The 22,682-nt window shown below is 37.7% G+C and overlaps 1 long non-coding RNA gene across 4 annotated transcripts in view; it reads left to right on the top strand.

Annotated features, from left to right (window-relative positions):
- The window catches only part of LOC101726255 (uncharacterized), a 38,830-nt gene extending 16,602 nt beyond the window's left edge, over positions 1–22,228 (top strand). For 2 of the 4 annotated variants that reach the window (XR_015445549.1, XR_001182504.3), the window contains exons 2-6: positions 1,585–1,675; positions 3,507–3,629; positions 11,940–12,148; positions 13,723–13,887; positions 14,912–22,228. This is a non-coding gene — a long non-coding RNA (uncharacterized LOC101726255). Of the gene's footprint in view, positions 1–1,584; positions 1,676–3,506; positions 3,630–11,939; positions 12,149–12,408; positions 12,720–13,722; positions 13,888–14,911 lie in introns of all 4 variants that reach the window. The other 2 variants (XR_206194.4, XR_001182505.3) reach the window with 2 other exon arrangements.
- Positions 22,229–22,682: the final 454 nt, after the last annotated feature.

The following is a 22,682-nucleotide window of genomic DNA, read 5'->3' as shown; positions in this document are numbered from 1 at the left end:
ACAGTCCAGGCTGGCCTAGAATGTACTATGTAGCCCAGGCTCACCTCGTACTCAGAGCGATCCTCCTCCCTCAGCCTTCCGAGTACTGGGATTACGGGCATGTACTATCATGCCTGGCAGTAATAAGAGTTTTTTTTTTGGTACTGGGGATTGAACTCGGGTCCTTGCGCTTGCACAGCAGGCGGCGAAACCACTGAGGTAAATCCCCGGCCAGTAATAAGAATTTTTAAAAGAGAGCTCACTAGGGTTTGAAGTTGATAGGGTAAGTTTAAAGAAGGATGTGGGTTTCCTCTTTCTCTTTGAGCCAGAATATGATTAATACTGTAGCCATCTGGGTAGTCCAGTTGGTTTATTTTAATGTCTTTTTAAATACCTGGAGGCATGGAAAGATATTAAGGAGATAGAGCCTAGCCATTGTGTTTGGCTATATGTCAAGGCCGGCAAATAGGTGATTATTAAATTATCAAGCTTAACCTTTTCAAAGTCCAGGGCTTGGGGATATAAATTTGATACTTTGGCTGTTTGTACCATTTTACTGTATTTCTGCCCAAGAACAGATGACTATCAGTAATCCAGATCAGAGATATGTTTTAATTTAGAATCTTTTTTGCCAAGAGGACAGTGGAGAAATATAAGTTTTAAAAAGAAGTCTTGGTTTTGTTTACTTTATACTGTAGTTTATTTATTGTTTTCCCTTCACCTTTTTCAAGAGATACTATGGCAAGCTAAAACAAGCTTATCTTCCTCGATGGAAAACAAACACAAATGTCTAGATTGAGAAAAACACTCACATAAAATTTGAACTTGTTTTGGTGCATATCTATGCATCCTAGCAGGAGCAACAAGAACCATATAAATGAGCTGGGCTTTTTTTTACAGCCCATTTTAATTAATATCCATATTTGCTAAAAGCTTGCCACCCCTCCTTACCCCCAGTATTGACTGTCTAGCTAGGGGAAATGTGTGTGTGTGTGTGCATATATATATATATATATATATATTAAATTTTTTTGGAAATGTGGTCTGTGGCATTTTTTTTCTAGCTCTAGCTGTACTTCAGAATGAGACACCTTTTAAAGAAAAAAATTTTCCGAGGTTTTATTTGTGGTTTTCTTTCTTTCTTTGTTTTTTTTTTGGTACAAGGGATCAAACTTGGGACCTTGCGCTTGCGAAGCAGCTGGCAGAACCACTGAGCTAATCCCAGGTTTTAAAGAATGTGTTTTGTGGGGCCAGGGATTTAGCTCAGTGGTGCTGCCGCCTACCTTGCAGGCACAAAGTCCTGAGGTCAATCCCCAGTACCAAAAAAAAAAAAAAAGAATGTGTTTTGTGGAGTGTTGACTTAAGAAAGTTACTTGAAATGTAAACATGTTCTCCAATTTTAAGTTCTCTTTGTCAAAGACATGCTTTACACAACTCATAGAACTTGGAGTTACATGAGAATATATCCACAAATCCCCAGAATTCTTATCACCCCAATTTGAAAACAAAGTGATCTGTTTATAAAATGCTTTGTTGCTATTAATCAAATTATCATTCAGTATCAACAAACACCTTTATAACTATCATTGAAATTTGTTTTAAAAGGATGAATTTGGAGCTGGCTTCTGTACCCTGACTCAAGAGGAAAAATGACTCTTATTTTAGGTGGATTGATGACTGCTAGATAGCATCTAAGGTGAATCTTGGAATTGCATTTTAATTCATTGCTTGAATCTCTGTGATTGAGAAAATCTCTGGCAATTGTCAAAAGGGATGCTCTAGGAATATGAGCATTTAAAAAATTGAGATAGGGCTGGGGATTTAGCTCAGTGGTTCTGCCACCTGCCTTGCAAGAGCAAGGTCCTGAGTTCGATCCCTGGTACAAAAAAAAAAAAGATTTTTTTTAATTCAACAGATACTGTATCAGACATTGGAATAAGTAACAAAGCCAAAGACATGATTTCTGTCAAGGAATTTGCTCTCTCATGGAGGATGTGGAAATGAACAAATCATTATGGTGGTGTATAAACTTTAATGAGTAGTATGAACCCATTAAGAAGTTCTTGGGGCATGAAGGAAGATGACTGAGGAGTCTTAAAATCCTTTGCAATGAATATTGAACACTAGATTTGTAATTCTGTATCACTTCCAGAATGTAGCCACTTTCTCTGGACTTAGATTCCCCCTTAAGGGAAAGGGAATGCTCTTTGAGTATGTCATTATCATAATAACGAACAAAACTGGAGGGCTAAGGCGCTAACATTAATGTAGCCATACTCCATTGGCAAACTTAACAAAATTGCAAGGTAGTTTAGACATGAAAACCACAATAACCTACAACTTGTATAATACTGAGGGAGTCAGAATATCAGTAGGGGGGAGAGTGTATGATTTGTTTCTTTTTAAATACTATAAGTAGATAGTCTATACATGAACTTTCATTTGGATTAATTTACAAATTCTTGCCCAGTGTGGTGATGCATACTTGTAATCCCAGCAATTGGAAGGCTGAGGCAGGAGCATCTTCATGAGTTCCAGTCCAGCATGAGTACATAGTGAGACCCTTTCTCAAAAAAAAAAACAAAAAAAAACAAAAACCCAAAAACTTCTTTAGGTAAATTTGCTCTCACATGGAGTGTTCATTTCCTTTCATTAATGGGGTTTCCGGAAGGAGCAGAGTAAATACATGCACATATGTATGAAGTTCCTTAACTGGAAACTTGTATTTAGGGGTACAGTATCTAATCTATATTTCTATAAGGTTGTATAAGGATAGGGAAGGACATTGCCAAGAGATTTTAAAGCTTGTTTTGCTCACATTGAGAATATCATAGAACACTCTTTGACTTTACAAGACAACTTATTTAGAGAATAGAGTTTAATAAGTCATCTTCTATATACCACTTAATTTATTTGATATTAATATTAAGGTCTTTCAAATTCATTTTTTTTTTTTTGGTAACGAGGATCGAACTCGGGACCTTGCGCTTGGGAGGCAGGCACCGGAACCACTGAGCTAAATCCCTGGCCCAATATTAAGGTCTTTATAATTGGTAACCCTAATAAGGAATTTGCAACCCTACATTTATTTGAGATCTCCAAGTTTAGCATCCTGGTGCTTTCCACCATACCTTCCAGAGTGTTTACAATGTTGCAAATTGGGCTTAGATCTGCTTCACTGAGTTCCTGTCCTATAGTAAAGGTTGATAGCCAGTTATTAAAAATATTCAAGACAGCTGCTCTGCTACCTTGTATCAAAGTATGTTTAGAATTGGATGACCTTTAGCTACAAATTTAGTCAGCCCTGAAGGTTTGACTGGTATTTTCATAGAGTTCTTTCTCTTCACATGCCTAATCTAGTGTTTTGTCATCTCAGGACCATAGGGAGACCAAACAGGCTAGAAAGTAGAGACAGGAGACACCTATCTATGTCTAATACCTCAGATTATATCTTATAACTCCCTACCCCCAATTAGGATTTTTTAAACAGTTTTGGTAGTTTACTGAACTTTATCTTTTTTCTCAAGGACATTCTGGGCATGTGAAACTTGGACTGCACACAGCTATGGGAGGCTCCAAATTCAGCAAATTTTTCCTTTTGAGATTTTGGACAAGATCCAGCTAATCTTGCAGGCCACCTGGAGAAGCAGGTAGTTTGAAGAACTTTTGTCCTTAGACTTCTACCTTTGACTTTTTTATTTTGGTACTGGGGATTGAACTTGGGTCTTTGTGCTTGCACAGCAGGCGGCGAAACCACTGAGCTAAATCCCCGACCTCTATCTTTGACTTTTAAGGTTTTCTGCAGCTTGTTTTTAAAAGTAGAACATGAGGCAGTCTTCATCAATTTCTACACAGTTTTCTAGCTTATCTTGCTTTGCCTTTTTTTCTCCCTTTCCTTTCCCTTACTCTTTCCCCTTCCCTTCCTTTTGTAATCCAGACTGGGCTCAAATTTGAAATCCTCTTCGCTCAGCCTCCCAGAGTGCTGGGATTACAGGTGTTTGTCACCAAACCCAGCTGGCTCTCTAGCCTTTTGTACCTAGTTTTTCTATATAGAGTTGTTAGCTACTTTCATAATTGGGGTTCTCTATGCTTGTGGTCATTCTTGGTTTCTCTGAACATCCTAGAACTCTGATAGTACCCTATTACACAAGTTGTTCAAGAAATGTACCATGTGGATTGAGTAAAAAACCAGTTGTGTTTACTTTGGCAGTATTCCAGTTTAATACTGTTTAAAAAAGGTACTGCTACAAATTAGGTGACAGGCACTTTGACTGATATGGATTGCTCAGTTTTTAAAATAATGCTTTCAAAAGAAGCTAGGAGTAATGTGAAGGACAATTCTTACAGAACTCATAGGATAAGACCACATTGGAGCTTTTCTAAGTGGCTTCATGGTTCTCTTTGTTGAAAAAACTCCGGCTTCTCCTTCCACTGGGTTTAGCCTTTTAATTTCTTGATCCTTATTGTATTTTCTGGTGGAAACATAAGAGCATTAATAATCTGCATTCTAGATCAGTGATGACAAACCTTTTAGAGCTTTCATTGTTACAAACAGCCCACTGTGGCATGTGTGCCATAGGTTTGCCACCACTGTTCTAGATGATTGCTCATAAAGACTAGAGAATAAGGACACACTTTGGGAATTTTGGTAATTATTTAGCTCTAAATTGCTCTTAGAGATGAGAGAAAGTGCACAAAATGGACAAATAGAATTTTCATTTTGCTAGGCTGATTTTATGAGGTATAATATAAAAATGGTGAATTTTTAAATTAAAAATGTATTATAGTAAAAGAAAGCTTACTGTTAATCCCCTTCAATACTCCCCCTTACTTTGTTCACCCTTATCCCGTCATTCTTTTTTTTTTGTATTAAATTCTTTTACTAGTATATTGTAGGTATACAACACAATTACATTTCTCATTGGGAATTGTACCTTTATATAATGCATCTTGGTTCTTATTTTTTCCCCGTTCCTAGCCCTCGCTTCACGCCCTCCACCCTTCCCTATTTATAAAGACTTTATTTCCATTTTTTCCATTTCTCATCATTTTTCCTTTCCCTTCTTTCCTTTCCCCTGCCCCTGCCCCTCCCACTACCCCTACCCTTTGGACCTTTTCTTCCTATTTTGCATTATCGATTATTCATTCTAATCATTGGTACATTTTAGGTATACAATATAATGACATTCATCATTGGAAATTTGCACCTTTACATAGTCTCTCTTGGTTCTTATTTTTCACCCTTGCTCAGCCCTCCCTTCAACCCCTCCATTCCTCCCTAATTACAAAGATTTTGTTCCTATTTTGCCATTTTCTTATATTAATCCCATTCCCTTCTATCCTTTCCCCTAGCCCTCCCACTTCCTTCCCCTTTGTCCCTTTTCTTCCTATTTCACATTACCTATTACACATTTAGTCCTTATTTACACTTTCAGTTTCTCACACCAGAGAAACTATTCAGTATTGATACATGTGAGTGCTATTTATTTCACTTAGGAGTATCGCCTCAATGTGCATCCACTTAGCTATAAATGTCTCTAATTTCTCATTTTTTATGGCTGAGTAGTACTCCATTTTATTAAAAAAACCACATTTTCTTTATCCAGTCCCCAGTTGATGGGCATTTGGGCTGTTTCCAAGTTTTTGCTATCACAAACTGTGCTGCTATGAACATGAGTGCACATATATCACTGTGGTATGATTCTTGTAATTCTTTGGGGAAGATCCCCAGCAGTGGAATAGCAGGGTCAAATGGGACTTCCAGTCCTAGTGCTTTGAGGTATCTCCATACTGATTTCCACAGTGCTTGCACCAGTCTACACTCCCATCAGCAGTGGAGCAGGGTTCCTCTTTCCCCACAGCCCCGCCAGCATTTGTTATTGGTGGATTTCATGATAACAGCCATTCTTTCTGCAGTGAAGTGGAATCTCAGTGTTGTTTTCATTTGCATCTCTCAAATGACCAGTGATGTTGAACATTTTTTCATGTATTTATTTGCTATTTCTACTTCTTTGTCTGAGAAATGTCTGTTCATTTCAGATGCCCATTTTTGGATTGGGTCTTTAAATTTGGGAGGTCTGATCTTTTTAAGTTCTTTATAGATTCGAGATAGTAGACCTTTGTCTGAGGAAGAGCAGGTGAAGATTTTTTCCCACATTGTGGGTTGTCTCTTCACACTGCTGGTGGTTTCTCTTGCTGTGCAGAAGCTTTTTAATAAGAAGAGATCCCATTTGTTGATTGTTTGTGCTAGTTCAAGGGCAACTGAGGTTTTGTTCATAAAATCTTTTCCTACACAGATGTCTTCAAGGGTTCTACCTAACCTCTGTTCCAACTGGTTCAGAGTTTCTATTTTAATATTTAGATCTTTAATCCATTTTGATTTTAGTTTAGTGCATGGTGAGAGATATAGGTCTAGTTTTAATCTTTGGCAAGTTGAAACCCAATTTTTCCAGCACCATTTATTAAAGAGGCTATCTTTACTCCAGTGAGGGTGTTTGGCTCCTTTATCAAAGATGAGATGGCTGAGTGTGTCTGGCGTTGTTTCTGCATCTTCTAATCTGTTCCACTGGTCCTCAAGTCTGTTTCTTTGCCAGTACCATGCTGTTTTTATCACAGTAGTTTTGTAGTAGAGTTGCAGGTTGGGGATTGTGATACCCCCTGCCATGTCTCTGTTACCTAGAATTGATTTTGCTATTCTGGGTCTCTTCTTGCTCTAAATGAATTTTTGGATTGTTTTCTCGAGGTCTATGAAGTATGCTGCTGGGATCTCAATTGGAATTGCATTAAATCTATATAGCAGTTTTGGAAGTATGGCCATTTTCACTATATGAATCCTTCCTACCCAGGAGCAGGGGCTGTCTGTCCATGTTCTGATATCATGTTCAATCTCTCTTTTCAGAGTGCCATAGTTTTCAGAGAAGAGGTCTTTGATTTCTTTAGTTAGGATGATTCCTAGGTATTTCAGTTTTTTGGATGCTATTGTGAAAGGAATTATCTGCTCTATTTCTCTCTCAGTGAGTCTGTCATTGTTGTAGAGGAAAGCTATTGATTTTTGTGTGTTGACCTTGTAACCAGCTACTTGACTGAATTTGGTTATTAAGTCTAGAAGACTTTTGGTGGAGTTCTTGGGGTCTTCTATATAGAGTATCATGTCATCTGCAAATAATGACAGTTTGACTTCTTCATTTCCTATCTTTATTCCTTTTATTTCTTTCTCTTGTCTAATTGCTGTGGCTAATGTTTTCAGAACTATATTGAACAAGAGTGATGATAGTGGACATCCTTGTCTTGTTCCTGATTTTAGTGTGAAGGATTTCAGTTTTTGACCATTTAGTATGATATTGGCTGTTGCTTTTTTATAGATGGCTTCTATCAGTTTGAGGTAGAGACCATCTATTCCAATTTTTTATAGGATTTTTATCATAAATGCATATAGGATTTTGTCAAATGCTTTTTCTGCATCTATGGAGATAATCATTATGGTTTTTGTCCTTGGCTCTATTGATATAGTGTATCACATTGATTGATTTTCGTATATTGAACCATCCCTGCATCCCTGGGATGAATCCCACTTGATCAGGGTGTATGATCTTCTTGATGATCTTCTCCATTCTGTTTGCCAGTATCTTAAGGATTTTTGCATCTATGTTCATTAGTGAGATTGGCCTATAGTTCTCCTTTTCAGTTGGGTCTTTCTCTGCTTTGGGGATCAAGATAATGCTTGCTTCCAGGAATGAATGTGGGAGTATTGCTTCCCTTTCAATTTCATTAAAGAGTTTAAACAGTAGTGGCAGCAGTTCCTCTCTAAATGTCTTGTAGAATTCAGCAGTGAAGCCATCAGGGCCCGGGCTTTTCTTAGTTGATAAGTTTTTAATTACATTTTCAATTTCATTGGTTGATATTGGGTTGTTCAGAAGTTTTAGGTCTTCTTCGTTCAACTTAGGTAATTCATATGTATCTAGGAATCTGTCTATTTCTTCTGTGTTGTCCATCTTATTGGCGTATAGGTTCTGGAAGTAAGTATTGATGATCCTCTGGGTTTCTGGTGGGTCTGTTTTAATTTCACCCTTTTCATTCCTAATTGCATGGATTTGGGCCTTTTCTTTCCTTTTTCTGACAAGGTTGGCTAAAGATTTGTCAATTTTGTTGATTCTTTCAAAGAACCAACTCTTGGCTTCATTGATTTTTTTGTATCATTCTCTTAGTCTCCATTGCATTGATTTCTCCTCTGATCTTTATAATTTCCTCCCTTGTATGAGCTTTGGGGTTGTCCTGCTCTTCTTTTTCTAGAAGCTTGGGGTTCAGCATCAGGTTGTATAATTGGGCTCGTTCTGTTTTCCTAATATGCATATTCACTGCTATGAATTTCCCTCGTAAGACTGCTTTCATTGTGTGCCATATATTTCGATATGTTGTATTGTCATTGTCATTTAATTGAAGGAACTGTCTGATTTCTTCTTTAATTTCCTCTGTGACCCATTGGTTATTCAGAAGTGTGTTATTCAATTTCCACGTGTTTATGAAATGTTTTGAGTTTCTTTTGCTATGGATCTCCAATTTCATGGCACTATGGTCCGATAGTATACAGGGGATAACTTCAATTCCTTTTCACTTACTTAACTATGTGTGAGTATGTGGTCTATTTTTGAGAATGACCCATGTGCAGCTGAGAAGAATGTGTATTGTGATTTTGTGTGGTGGAAGTCTCTGTAAACATCTGTTAAGTTCATTTGTTCAAGAGTTCAATTGAGTTCTAGTATTTCATTACTTATTCTTAGTCTAGTTGATCTATCTATTTGTGACAGTGGGGTGTTGAGGTCCCCCACTACAGTTGTATTAGTGCATAGATGACTTTTCATGTCCGTTAGTATTTGTTTTATATAGTTGGGTGCACTAGTGTTTGGTGCATAGATATTTATGTATGTCATCTCTTCCTCTTAGATTGTTCCCTTTACAAGGATGTAATGTCCTTCTTCGTCTCTCTTCATCAGTGTTGGTTTCAAATCTACTTGATCTGCCAAGAGGATAGCTACTCCTGCTTTTTTTCGGGTTCCTGTCGCATGCAGTATTGTTTTCCACTGTTTAACTTTCAGTCTATGAGTTTCCTTTGGAATGAAGTGTGTTTCTTGTATGCAGCATATTGTTGGATTTTGCTTCTTGACCCGTTCTGCCAGTCTATTTCTTTTGATTGGTGAATTGAGACCATTAATGTTGATGGTTATAACTGAAACGTATTGACTTGTCATTGCCATGACTTTTTCTTTTTGTTGGGTTCTCCCCCTTTCCATTTAATTTCTTGTCATGCCAGATGGGTTCATTCTGCTTTGCTTCCTGGGGTTGTGATCCTCAATGTCTGTTCCTAGGATATTGTGTAAAATCCTTTGGAGTGCTGGTTTGGTATTCACGAAGTTCCTAAGGTGCTCTTTGTCATGAAAGTATCTTATTTCTCCATCCATTTTGAAAGATAGTTTTGCAGGGTACATCAATCTGGGTTGGAGGCTGTTTTCTTTTAGGGCTTGGAATATGTCACTCCAAGCTCTTCTTGCTTTGATGGTTTGTGTGGAGAAGTCTGCTGTGATTCTGATGGGCTTTCCTTTGTATGTGATTTGTTTCTTTTCTCTGACTGCTTGGAGAACTTTGTTCTTCTGTTGAGTTTCTGGAATCTTAACAATTATATGCCTATGTGTAGATTTTTTTTGATCAAGGCTATTTGGAGTCCTATATGCCTCACTTCTCTGTATGTCAAGCTCTTTTCCCCTGCTTGGGAAGTTTTCTGCCATTATTTCTGTGAAGAGATTTTTTTATGTCATCTGCACTCTCTCCTGTTTCTTCATTGAGCCCAATCACTCTTATGTTATTCTTTTTTGCATCATCTAGCAGCTGCTGGATTGATTTCTCATGTTCCCTTATAATTTTGAAGCAATTTTTCTTTTCCTGGTCACTAATTGCAATCTTATCTTCTATATCTGAAATTCTGTCCTCACACTGGCTCATTCTGCTGTGTAGACTTTCAATGGAGTTTTTCATGTCCTGGAAATCTATTTGCATCTGTTTTATGGATTCCATTTGTTTCTTATGTTGGGATTCCATCATGTTCCTGAGCTCCTCTCTAGGTTTATGAATCATGTCTTGCACTAGGGGCACAATTTCTCCTGTTATCTGAGAAATTATTTCTGATTTCATTTTTTCCAGATCCCCTTTTGTTGCCAGTTCAGTGGGTCCAGGTGGTTGAGTATCAGAGTGTTCCATCTCATTTTCCTTTGTGGTTGCTGTAGGTGATCTGAAGTCTGGTTTTGAGACTTATTTATGTGTTTTCTCATTTCGACTGGGTCGGGGGCCTGTTAGCACCTGGACAGATTACCTCCTCTGAGCTGGGTGAGGTCGGACAGGGGCTGGGAGCAGCGGTAGGGATGGTGACCCAAAAGCCCTTTCCTGTGCGCTGGGAGCAGCCGGAGGGATGGTGGCCAGGAAACCCCTTCCTGTGGACCAGGAGCAGTGGGATGGTGGCTCAGAAGCCCCTCCCTCTGGGCCGGGAGTGGTGGGAGGGATGGTGGCCCGGAAGCCCCTTCCTCTGGGCCAGGAGCAGCAGGACAGAAGGTGGCCCAAAAGCCCTTTCCTCTGGTCTGGGAGCAGCGGGAGGGATGGTGACCGGGAAGCCCCTTCCTCTGCACCAGGAGCAGTGGGACGATGGCTCAAAAGCCCCTACCTCTGGGCCGGGAACAGTGGGACTCAGTACCTTGGTCTGGTGGTCTGGTGTCCTCTGCGTCTTTGTAGTGTGCAATCAGTTGGCTCCCTGTCTGTAGCGGGGTGTTTCGGTGTCTTCCGCGTGACTCAGGACCTCGGTAGGGCGTGCACAGACCTGCCTGTCTGCAGCAGGCTGATTTGGTGTGTGTTCCGTGAGACTGGGGACCTCGGTATGGTGTGGGCAGGCCTGCCTGTCTGCAGCGGGTGATTTGGTGTCTTCCGCGAGACTCAGGACCTCCTTAGGGTGTGCACAGACCAGCCTGCCTGAAACGGGCTAATTCGGCGTGTTCTGTGCTACTCAGCACCTAGGTAGGGTATGGGCAGACCTGCCTGTCTGCAGCGGGGTGATTCGGCGTCTTCCGCGGGACTCAGGACCTCGGTAGGGCTTGCGCAGACCTGCCTGTCCTGCAGCGGGCTGATTCCTAGTCATTCTTTTTTTGTTGTTATTTTTGTTTGTGTTTTGCTTTTTTTGAGACAGGGTCTTGCTGTTTAGTTTAGGTTGGCCTCCAATTTACTATGTATCCCAAAGTGATCTGGCTCACAGCAGTTCTCCTGTATCAGTCTCCTCTGAGTGCTGGGATTACAGGTGTGCATCACCATGCCTCGCTCTATATTCTGCAACTCTTGCTACATTCTGAAGCTATTATGGAAGTCTTCTTTTGTATCTTTAGTTGTGCTGTGCTTTATTCTGAATTGATTTAAAACATTTACCTTTCATGGTCATTTTGACTTCAGGGAAGAGCCAGAAGTCACATGGTACCAGATCTGATGAATAAGGACACATGGTCATATTTTTACAACCCTGCCTTTCTGTTGGATAGCACTGAGCATCGGAATTCACCATATTTTTTATCACACCTTATAAAGATACTCAGGAAAGAGAACTTTCAGAACTGCTTCAGAAAGTGGCAAAAAGGATGGGATGGGTATGTGCAAAGTGAGGGGGAGTAATTTCAGGGAATTAATAACCTACCTTTTACTATAATAAATTTTTAAAAATTTAAATATTCATCATGTAGAGGTAAATATAGCAGTTTTGATCCCATCTTGTAGAGGTGAATATAGTAATAAGTGTCTGCCCTTCAATACTTACAAAGAAAAGTTTAGGTATGATTTACCTCAACCATTATTTACCCATTGGGACAGAGTTTGCCGGTGTAGTTGATTTTAAAATTAATTAATTAATCCATTCATTCATTTTTTTGTCTCTTTTTCAGATCTTCCTTGGGAGAATGGGCTTGTTGCTTTACAGTGCTAGTGACCTATTCCCTTTGATGATCTCTAGGTGGAGATGGGGCATGAGGATCCTCCAGGGGAAAAGCTCACTATCACTGGGCAACAACCCTAGGTCAGGAGGTTTTCCTGACCTTCCTGTACTCAGATAGGAAGATGAAGATTCAAAGACAACCAGCACACATCAAGTTAGGTAAGCTATCCTTAACAGCATAGTAAGTCTTAAGTTTGATCTTGTTTTCTGATAGACATTTCAGTTAGTTTTCCACTGAGGTTGTATTCACTCACCATTTTCTTATGTCTGCTTTGATGAAAACAGCTTCCTAACTTGAAAGTAATTGAGTGTGAGATTGGTAAAAGTGATGATGTGAAGTCAGCAGGCTTCATGAGTTAGGATGTTTAACGTAGAACTGTAGGATGTTGAGAGGCCTACTAAATTGTTCTCTCTTTTAGGAGAACATGGACCACTGCCAACATCAACAGTGATTCATGAGCAAATCATTCTGTTTCACCTGGTCCTCAAAGTTTTCCTTGAAGCCTCACAGGAGAATTTTGTCAGTCATTTATATATTTAAGATGCCTTGTAATGTCCATGGGTTATAACCCCCAATAAGCTATTTGAGAAGATAAATGAGACTTGTGTCTTTTCATATTGTCCTTGCTGATTGGTGGAAGCTTCATTACTACAAATGGAAACCTGGGAAAAAATGCCCCAAAGTTATCATCAGGTGAAGTCTAGAGAACTAGGACCTTGCATTCTGTAGGTCAGTGATGGGATGAGCTGATGAGGGAAGTGAGGGTTGGGAGATGAATGTGACTGTCTAGTGTAGTAAACCCTTATTGTATAGGCATTGCCTAATATTCTTCGAAAAGAATGAGTACCCTATAAATTCCATGAGATGTTTTCATAGGAGGAGTTTTTAAAATGTTATAATCGACTAGAAAGACTCATGGATTTAGAAATAGGGAAAGTCACTAACAACTTGTTAGAAAGTCTAGTAACTAGAAAGTTAATGTGAGAGTTGTCTAGGAAGATCTATCTGCTGTACTCAGAATGTTAAGGCCATTACCCTGTGTAGATTTTCTCATTGGGAGAATGACTTCCTCCCAGCAACTCAGCTTTGTCTCAGAGTTTCAGACGTGCTGCTCCATGTTGTCTTTTGTTCTGAGCAGTATTTATTTGCTTAAATAAAGCTTAGTCAGGCATGGTGGCACATGTGCCTGTAATTCCGGCTCTCTGGAGGCTGAGGCAGGAGGATCACTGCGAGTTCAAGGCCCTCCTGGGCTACATAGTCAGTTCAAAGCCAGCCTGAACCACTAACAAGACCCAGTCTCAAAAAGCCAAGAAAAAAATACTGCTAACTTGGATTGTGTTCTTAGACCATATTCTCTTTTTACCTTTGTGTTTATTTTTGTGATCTCAGTTATTAATCATTTAAAGGGACTCCTTCCTAGCTGATTGGCATTTTAAACAAGATTCCAGTCTTCAATTTAAGTTATAAGTTTGTGACTGGTGATGGTCCCTCCAGTGACTCATTAAGTCTTCAGTGATGGACATTTTCCCATATATGCCATAGTTTCTTATTCTATTGAGTGAGGATATTTTATTCATTGTATCTAAGGACTTAAAAGCTTCAACTTTATGGTTTTCTTACACTCTGTGGAAGCATTTTTTAATAGTTCACTAACTTGAATCTTTTATAACTGTAGCATAGAACTCAAGACTTCTTGTGTAACATTTACATGGTTTCTTCTCATTTTTTGTAGCTCCTGTTTGTTCCCTTCATATCTGTTAAATCATTATCCTTTACAAAAGCAGTGGAACCGGTAGGTCTTCAGAAGCAAGAAATGTGAACACACCAAAGAAAGCCACCTCTCCTATCTGAAGATGAACATGCCTTGTACTATAACATTTTAGAATAGCAGAATGAAGTAAGTTGTTGATGTTGCAATCCTGTAGCTGTTGGGAGTTGGTATTATATGGAGTATGATAGTCTAACATGAAGCAAGGCCAGCTATGAGATGGGAAGATGACTAGTCTCCCATATTACCAGCTGGGTTTTCTGAAGCAACTGAAAGATATTACAGTCTGCCTAACAGTTGTATCACAGAGAAATTTAGCTTGTATTTGTCCTATTGTGCATCTTTATTGTATTAAGTTCTCTGCTATTCTTAGAGTCTTAAACATTGAAAAGTCAAAGATAGTCTTTGCTTTCTATTGAAAGCATGGCTCTTTTTTCATCTCTCTTTGTGAGAGAATCTATTTGTAGTTAAGATTTAATGTGAAAAGGAAATTAGATCCTGAAACAGACATTTTAATTGTGAAGGGTATAAAAACCAAGTCAGTTTCCTAAAGCGATAGGGAAAGGTGACTCCAAAAAATGATAGGATTGAATAAGAGCCCTTTATTAAAATATTCACTCATCTCTGAAATCTCATTTGGCTTTTATGGAAATATTTGTAAATAGTTGTAGTAGAGTGTTAAAAAATACATATTTTGTGTTTTAATCCTTTTTGATACTCATTAGGTACATGACTTTTGACAGTTTAGAGTTTCTAATTAGATTTGTCTGATAATGAGGGTTAAATGAAATCCTGAATGTAAAATGCTTAGTGCAGTGCCTGGTATGTGGCAAATAAAAGATAACCCAAGGAGTTTTCATAAGTTCCTTTGACACAATACAAGTGGCCACTGACAGTCTCGGGTGGCAGGTGGAATGTTTTAATTCTATGTATGAAATCCTCAAACTAAAAGTTTATAAGTAGAAGTGCACCTGTATTGTTGGTATTAATATATATTATTATGTATTATTATTGGTAGTAGTATTAATCATTCATTGTAGTTATTAACTGCAATTTTTTATTTCCTTTTGTCATCTTCTTTTTGTGTCTCTTATGTCACTTTATCTTGTCTCTTGCTTTTCTTTTTATGTCTGCCTTTGCTTATCTCTTTTAGTCATAAATGTGTATTTCTCTGTTTGTCTATTTCTTCCTTGAATCTCTTTGCTCTTCTCTACCTTGCGTGTGTCTTCTTACCCATTTCCATATTTGTCTTGCTAATTTCCTGTGTGTGCCTTTTTCTCATTTTCTCTTTTTGTTCCTGTGTTCTGTACCTTGTCTTAGATGTGTGTCTCTCTCTCTTTTTTTTTTTATTTTCTCATTTTGTTGATTGTTTCTCTTTGCTCTCCTGGATCTGGCTCTTCTTTCACTTACTCCTTTTATGTCTCCTCTTTGGTCACATGGTGTGTGTTTTTCTTGCATTTTTCTTACTGATCCTACCTTGCTTCTTTTTCTCTTTGTGAATTGTGATTGTCATTCTGTCCTTTTCTCTTCATTTGACATTTCAGCTTTTTCTGATTCTGGCCTCCTTTCTGCTATTTCTATTAACATTTTTCTTTTCTACATTTCCTTTCTGCCTTTCTTTTTCCTCCTTTGTATATCTCAGTGTCTCTGCTGCTTGTGATTTTCTATTTCAGCATTAGTGTCTCTGATTGCTTATGTTACTTTTTTGCTTTTTCTTTTCCCTTTTCTACTCACCTTTGAGTATTTCAGCCTCTTCTTGAGTATATGTCTGCTTTTTGCTTTCATGTAATCCTCTCTTGGATATTTGTTTGTTTTTGTGGCCATATATGCATGTATGTGTTTGTACTTTGTGTAGCAGAGGGGCTTCCTAACCCCTTTCCAATAGATGCAGAATGTCGGCTATCAAAATAAGCATTGCAGAGCTGTTCCATATGCCAGGCTGTCCTGTGAGAATGATCTTACACTAAAATACATCGCTGGGATCGGGATTGAAGTAAAATGCAAGGCCTAAGGAGGAGCAGAAAGTACAAGGCTTCAAATGGAAGACAGATGGTTTGAGACTTGATAAGCAGCATGAAAAGGCCATGTCCCAAGATAGGTGGACATCTCAGGCCTGACACCATCAGAAACCTCAAAAGCCATGAGATACAGAAGGTGGTGCCCTCAGTTTGATGGAGGATTTAAGCCTTGAGTTAGAAGGCCAGAGACCCAGGATAAGAAGGGTTGTTTCTACAGGACACATGGAATGCTCAAGAATTGGGACCTAACACAAGGCCTAAGAACTGACCTAAGCCCACTATCATAGACCTAAAAGCCAAGGATAGAAAACCCCAGACCCAAATAAGACCCAGGAATCAAGCCTTTGTACATGGACAGAAAGTCTTCAAGGCTAAAGGCTAGAAACTGGAGGACTGTGACTCTGAACTCAGGAAGTAGAAACCCCAAGACCAGAGAAGTACCAAGATGAGAACTGTAAATCTGAGCTCTTTTCTATTGTTATACCTCTTACTCTTGGACATATTTAGTTCCCCCCTTCCAGTTCTCTTATTTCCATTTAAACCTGCTTCTTTTGAGATGTGTTTTTTGATGCTGCCATTTACCTTAAAGGAACATATGTTTAGATTGACAATATTATGGATGGACCAATCTTGAGCCTATTTTTAATCATAATTTTTAGCTATTCATTAAGGTTTTAATGTTTTATAGACTTCCTATATATATATATATATGTGTGTGTGTGTATGTGTATATATATATATATATATATATGTACACAACTTGAGAGAGATACCAAAATCCAGTTGCTATCTATTCAAGCTTTTGTTACTTCACTCAAAAGCAAGCATCCATTTAGATATTTTTCAGTGTTTTCCACCTCAAAAGCCCTAGCAGATGAAAGAGCAAAACATTTGAGTTGTTTAGGGAAAGTGTACCAGGCCATCTAGAAATAATGTGAAGAAATACTTGAAGATAATGAGAATAATTAGACAAGAAGTAGACAGATGTACCAGCCTTCTGAGAAGCACCAGCCAACATCACCATCCTCTTTGAGCTTAGGTGAGCAGGATTCCTGTAATTTCTAGTAATGGTTACTGAAAGGGTGATCAGGCCTGGGACAGAGTGAGGTTTGAACTCCCTGCTCATAGTAGTGGCCAAATAATTTGAGGCACTGTGCCAAACATACTCCTGGGTTTAACACCTATCTCTAGACTTGATGAGAGAACCTGTTGGGTAGCAAGTTTAATCTTTTCCTTGATATCCCCACCCCTTTTATGAGGGAAGTTGATATAAGTGATTGATAATATGTATGAAAGTATAAACAACAAGAGAAAAAAGTATGGTGTGCTCATTAATACAATACCGGCAATAAGGCACAGCTAATATTTGAAAGTACAGTGTAACCTGTAAAGTATTACCAGGGATCATTACATTTTTTTCTGTTTTAGAGGTCAAGATTATAAATTAGATTTTGCGGGCCATCTTGTGTCTGTTGAATAGTCTTAGCCTTTTAAAGAGATAAGAGCCATTTAGTTTGTGAGCTAAGTGGGTTTGGCCTGCTACCCATAATTTAAGAACCCCTGATGTAAAGGACAGAATTTATTCAAATAATATTGATTTCCTTCTTGGTGCCTGTCCCTGTTCAGGCACTAGCATGCAGTGATTATTTGTAATCAAATCCAGGTGACTTGTAGAAAAATATATGAGTGTGCTTTGTAAACTATAAAGCACATAAAAACTTGGGAATTTTAAGTGTTGATAAATGAATTTAACTATATATCATACATTCTACTGTGTTATGCTCTGTAGATATAAAGATTAAAAGAAGCATAAATAAAAATGCTTTGTCAAAAGAATATAAAGCTATGTAGACATAATAAGTGTTCAATAAGTGAATAATGTGTGTATTTGAGACCAGTGTGTTTCTAATGCTCTGGTGATTTCAGGTAGCAGAAAACAAGACATGAAAACTGCTTTTAAACTAGAAAATATACTGCAAATGCAAGGTATTCTAAGCCATTGTGTTCACCTCTAATGTTACAGATATCATGCTAGGTAATCAAAATAGCAAAGGGACAAAGATTCTCATAAAAAGTTTCAGAAAGGAAGTGCATATTAAAGTACATTATAAATGAAAGCACTGTACAAATAACAGTGGGTTACTTGTTTATGAATGAATGAGTATTAACTGCCTCAACACGTACCAGGTGTGTTTGGGTACATAAAATCCAAGATAAATTCTATCGATTCTCCCACATAATAAGATGAAAGCTTATGCTCTGTATTATTTAGATATAATGAAGGAGAACACAACTGAATTTAATCAGTCAGGAATTTACTGGTGAAGTCAATTAAATTGATGCCAGTATATTTTTCCTCGCGACAGAGAAAAGGGAATATGAGTGTGCTCTGTATACTATAAAGTGCTATGAAAGACGTTAAATGTTTCTGTATGACTAAAACCTCCTTGTAAAATAGGCTTTCTCTCTATAAGATTCTCATTGTATACTGGACCCACAATGAGAGGAGTACTATAAGTACTTATATCATCCAGGTGCAGTGGTGGATACATCTAGTTCCAGCACTTGAGAGGCTGAGCCAGGATCACTTGATTCCAGGAATTTGAGGCCAGCCTGGGAAACATAGCGAGACCTTGTCACAACAGCAACAACATCAAGGAAAAAACCCAAAAAAACAGAAAACTGAAGACTGAGAACAAAAAACTGAGAATCAATGAATGAATCAGTGTTGATTCTCCACAGTGAACCCACTGTTATGGGCACTGAAGATATACACAGGTTTATCATATTTCATTGTGCCTATAGCTGAGAATAAGCAATACATGTCTTAGTGTTCTGTGAACTTTAAAGCACCATATAAATGTAGCTATTGACTTTGTCCTTTGGTGCTAAATGCTAGGTTTATGAAATTGTATTACAGCTATTTTATGATGCAAATAAAACTAAAATGTTTCAGAATTGTTAGCTGTTGAACATTCACTATAATGTGTAAGGCATTCAATGATGAATACAAGCATGGATGGTCTGTTATATCTATTATGTACCAGAGTCCTTGATAGGCATTGAGAATGCAAAGATAAACTATCTATTATATCCTGGGAAACAGTAGAAATTATGTATAAAATCAATTTATAACTTAACTGCCATTCATTTATAAACAATATCTGATGAATAATGGCGATTATTTACTATTATCCCCAGAGATAGCATCTGGGAGCATTAAAATTTATTTTTATTATTGAACCTGCAACACAGATCTGTGTGTGAATTTATAAGGCCTATACAATTTGGAATTAACTGCCGACTTAATCAGTGAACATGACTGCTTTCTGTGAGGTTTAGAACTGCATGCCTCAGGATGTAAAAATGATTTTATTACTACAGAGTGCTCACAGGAGAGAAAATGAAATAATAGGTGTGAGACCCAGACCAAAAGTCTACTTAACCACTCCTACACTTACTCAGCGATGAAGTCGGGAAGAAAATGGATTTGTGTATGGCAGTGTGGTAAATGCTGAGCTAAGTAGAAGAATAAAATCATTTCTAGAAGTTTTTTTGCCATCTGGCTTGATTGAAAAGGTGGAAATTTTTTTTTAAAAATCAAGGTGCTATGATTTTCCATTCAGTTTCTTAAATGTTGAGTGCTGCTGATGAAGGTAAATTAGAACCACCCTGGCCTGGCTTAGAGACAGTAAGTGAAAATAAGGGACTGTTTGTTTTAAATTCATCTGATAAAGCATCGTTTTTGTGGTCTGTGCCTTCTAGGTCCTAAATATGAAAGAGGTAAAGTGGACCTAAGATAAAGGGCATAAGATCACTGATCACAGCTGAAGACAGAAAACACCTTTAATTTGATTGTTGAGTAAATAATATTTGACTATCTGCTTCAAGGTTGCTTGATAAATTTATTAAGTAGGTCTGTTAAAGAAGACCCATTGACTTGACTTGGATATTGGAAAAAAGAGAAAAGAAAATACTCATTCAATATAAAATGGAGGCACCTGTCCTAGCTCCAGAAAGTCACAAAAGGCACTTACTCATTGTTCTAAAGTTAAAAGGTTTGAGGAGAATCAAGATGAAATAACTGGTTTTATAAAGCCTTTGCTCATTCCCTGACTCAGTCAGGAAGACATTTGAGCAGTAAAAAAAGTTTTCACATTTATTATATTTAGTTAAAATTTTATTAAATCTTAATAAAGTGCTGTTATTAAGTGCTGAGGAAAATGAACTAATTTTAAAGCCAAAGCCAAAATGCACTTTTATCTCTGTAGCTTAATGATGGAAACATGACATAATGAGAAATTAGATTTCTTTTAGTTAAAAAAATGTTTATTAAACAGCTTTAATATGTAAGACACTGAAATGGTATGATGAAATAAATAGACCACCTTGTTGGCATGCTTGGTAGAATGGGATTAAGAGGAGTTTCAATTTTTCATTCATACAAGTATTGCTAAGATGATGCTAAATATTAAATGAAATAAATCTGTTCCAAAAGACACCTAGTCTGACTTGGGGAGGGACTAAATGAGCACTGTTTATAATGTCAAGCAGTTGTGTTACTCCTGGACAGAAAAAAAAAGATCTTGGCTGAATGACACTTGCTTATTAGTTGGCTTAGAGATTAGACTATAGAATGAAAGTGACCGTTGATTTATTTATTCATCCACTCTACAAGTATATTTGGGTACCTATTGAATATAAGGTTCTTAGGTCCTCACCTGGCCCCAGAGACAGGAAAAAAATTCATGCCTTCCCAGAGAACATTTAAGACTTTCCTTTTGGGCCTGTTTTCTGGTTATGGGCATGGCTTGGCCCCTAAATGACATTATGTAGTTTAATTCCTACTTAATATTTCCTCTACCACTCTGGCCACTACGATGAGCAGGTAGCTGATTTTTGAGGGAAACTTGTTTCTTAAGTTGCTGGAACCCTCCATATAATAGACAATTTTTCTTAGCCTTTGCCTCATGTAAAACGACCAGTGATGGCAGGAGGGATGACAGCCAAAGTTCCCAAACCCCGGTCTCTTTGGAAACCACCCATTCTTAAGCCAAAATTGGTTTTGAAATGCATTTACAAGTTTTGTCTATTTTCAGTTCTTTATATGCTGGTGTGTATACACTGCCTCAATAGATCTCTCCCCAAAACAAAGTTCAGATAGCACATAAGTAGAATTGAGATAGAGGCATGATTTCTCTTGCAACAGCTTCTCAATTTATACTGTAGAAATGTTCTCCTTGCCATTAAAATATACTCCAGGGCTTGTTATGATAAAATAGTATCAGTGGATGAAAATAGCTGAAAAATTTACCAAGCTTGCTTAAGTTTTACGAATAGTAAAATAAAAATTGGGAATAAGTGACCAAATTTGGAGGAAAAAATAGCCTCTAAATGCATGCTTGACTGGGCTTTGATCTTTTCTATTTTGCTATCACTCACAGAGGGTGGGACAGGAGGAAGAGTGAAGGAAAAGGTCAAACCTCTGTCAAAGGGCAAACTTTGTTCTAGATTGGTCTTAAGAGTATTACTAGCTCAAGGTCTAAATTGAGGTTGCTTTGTTTTTAGTTGAATGGAATTCAAAAACTGATCATTGTTGAGATGAGGTACTGATTTGTTACACTTTTGAGAAATAATTACTTTTGTCCAAATGGTTGCCACCTAAGCCTTGGGTTAGATAAGAATGGACTTAGTTGAATCAGTGTGACTCATGTATCATAAGGTTGTCTTAAAACAGAAGTCAGAATTGTACTGCAAAATAAGAAGACCTTATTGATCATTGTAGTTCTTACATACTTTCAAAGAATCTAAACTGTAGTTTGCATGGCAAGCCAAGAATGACATCCATAAATGGAGAAGGAAATAGATAAATGGCAAAGGATAGCTGGTGGACAGAGCAAGGTTAAAGAGGGTTTGGGGGTGAAATTTTTAGTTTTCACATTGTACATTTTCAGTTAAGTATCAGAGCTGAAATATTAAAAATATTTTAAAGTATGATCTCGGCTGGGACCAGGCACACCTCTTTCTTCAAATGGGGTGGGGGTTGCCTAACTGACTGGAAAATAGAAATGAGAAAGTAACTGAAAGCCTTCCTTTCAACAGTTTCTGCCACTACTGATTAAACAAGGAGAGAATGTGCACTCATTGTCTGCTTTTGTCATGTTAATGAAATTGTGAACAAATCTGTTTTAGAGGAAATTAGTTTATCTCTACCTTTCCACCACAAAGGGAATCTACATGAAAATGGTAGAATGGAAGACACTTTGAACTTGTGAACTGATGTACAATACAGACTCTGTTACTCTGTTGAGTCTTGAGTGTTTTGATGCTTCAAGAAACTTGCTCAGCATCAGTGACCACCAAAATGCAATGTAAAGCCATTTACTTGTCACAACTGAGACAAATTTGGAAGTGTATTGTCCACTGTAAAATAAAGTGTTTCATTTTGAAAACTGTTTCCATGTGACAATTTCTAACTTGTCTGTCAATACGCTAATTAACCTATTTTTTCTTTTTTCTATTTTTTAAAATGCTGTAATCATCTTGATAGGGGAAATAATTTTTGTCAAAGATACTAAGAGCACAAACCTAATAAAAAGTGAGAAGCAAAAGAGCATTGATGGAGAGTAGGATATTAGTAAGCATAAATAAACTGCAAAGTTGTGGGAATTAATAAGCATTGTCAGAGAAATCCATGTAATTAAAGAAATAACAGGCCTAGTCCTTGACTAGGAGAAGGGCCCTTTGATGTTTCTAGAATTCTGAATTAATTAACTACTAAATAGTGGTAACCTGTATGCGTATGAACCTGTGCAGTGCCCTATTTACAACATATTCACTTTTTTTTTTGACTGACAACTATTGTTTTTGGAAAAAAAGCCTTAAGCTATTATGGGCCAGGTGATT

This window comes from Heterocephalus glaber, unplaced genomic scaffold (assembly GCF_053883595.1).
Source record: "Heterocephalus glaber isolate CG9 unplaced genomic scaffold, H.glaber_assembly_v1.0 deba00001613, whole genome shotgun sequence".
Lineage (NCBI taxonomy): Eukaryota > Metazoa > Chordata > Mammalia > Rodentia > Bathyergidae > Heterocephalus > Heterocephalus glaber.
The sequence above is the reverse complement of the archived record's forward strand: the minus strand, read 5'-3'. Positions and strand labels throughout refer to the sequence as shown.